Below are 1,852 nucleotides of genomic sequence, written 5' to 3' on the forward strand. Positions count from 1 at the left end.
TATAATTATATACAAAAATCGTTGTAGAAATAGTTAACTTTTAACTCGAGTAATTTCTTTTAAAACTTAAATTTAATAGTTAAACTAATCTACAAACAGTTAAATTGTTAATGCTTAAGATGTTTCTAAATTTCAGTCTGAAATAATTTCATTCAGAGATTGCTCAATTGAAAAACATACATTTAAATTTTGAACGCATTTAATTTATTTATTAATGTTAATTTTTTATAAATAAACTTCCAAGTTTACAATTTTAAATGTGAAGACTTGAATCCCATCGAGTTAAAAATTATTCTTATTGAATAGTTGAACATTTTTGAAAATTAAATTTCGAAAGCTTTGAATTTTTAGTGATTCCACCTTCAAAACTCTAATCTACAAACATTTCAATATTTAACGTTTTTAAACTCTTCTTTTTTTTTAATTTCTATCTGAAGCTTCACAAAGTTTCAAAAGATTTTAAAAGATTTGTAAGGATTTAAAATATTTGAGGATGTTTTAAAAGATGTCCAAGAATTTTAAGTTTATTTGTGCTATTTACAGGAATTTCAAAGAATTAAAAAATATTTAGAAGGCTTATTTTAAAAAATTCCAAAGTAATTTAGAAATCCTATAAATAATCCGAGGCATTTCAAAAGGTTTTGAAGGATTTGAAAAATTTGAGAGAATTTTAAAGATTCCAAGGTATTTTCATTGATTACAGTAATTTAATATGATATTTTGAAGGATTTGAAATATTTCAGGGAATTTTCAAAAGCTTAAAAAACTGTCAAGAAATTACAAAAGATTTTTGATATTTGTGAATGTTTTAAAAGATGTAAAGTAATTTTAAATATATTTTTATAATTTCAAGGAATTTCAAAGAATTTTAACAATTTAAGCAGAGTTATTTAAAAAAATTCCAAAGGACTTTAGAAATCCTTAAAAGGTGTCAAGGGGTTTGAAAAGACTTTGAACGTTTCAAAATACTTGAGACTATTTAAAAAGGGTCCAAAGAATTTTCAATTGATCACAGTAATTTAATATGAGGTTTTAAAGGATTTGAAATATTTCAAGGTATTTTAAAAATTTCAAAGCATTTTCAAGAGCTTTAAAAAAATTCAAGAGATTTCAACAGATTTTTAAGGATTTTGAATATTTGAGGATGTTCAAAAAGATTTCACTGAATTTTTAATTCATTTTTAAAAATTAAAGGAATTTCAAAGAATTTTAATAATTATATCAAGGTTGTTTGAAAAAACTCCAAAGCACCTTAAAAATCTTTAAAAGATGTCAAAATTTTTCAAAAGAATTTGAAGTTTTCGAAATATTTGAGAGTATTTTGAAGGGTTTTAAGGAATTTTCAATTTATTGCAGTAATTTAATATTAGATTCTAAAGGATTTGATACATCTTAGGGCATTTTACTAGATTCTAAGGAATTTTCAATTGATTTAAATTATTTAGTACGTGATTTTAAAGAATTTAAAATATTTTATGGTATTTTTAAAATTGCAAGAAATTGTCAAGAACTTTGCAAAATTTCAAGAGATTTTATAGGATTTTAAATATTTTAGTATGTTTTAAAACATTTTAAGGAATTTACAATTAATTTCATTTTTTTTTTTGTTGAAAATTTATCAAATTAGAAGAAAAATTTCTTTTCTGAAAATTGAACTGTTTTGTAGAGTTTTTTTTGTTTGTTTTGGTTTAAAAATTAATTTCTTTTAACTACAAGAAAATTCATCTTCTTATTCAAATTTTTTTTCGAAAAAATAATTGTTTTCGTTAAAAGTTTAACTATTTATATTTAAAATTAGTCAACTATTAATTAAAATTATTGTTATGTTTTATAATTATAATATTAACGTTAA

Source organism: Belonocnema kinseyi, chromosome 3 (genome assembly GCF_010883055.1).
Source record: "Belonocnema kinseyi isolate 2016_QV_RU_SX_M_011 chromosome 3, B_treatae_v1, whole genome shotgun sequence".
NCBI lineage: Eukaryota > Metazoa > Arthropoda > Insecta > Hymenoptera > Cynipidae > Belonocnema > Belonocnema kinseyi.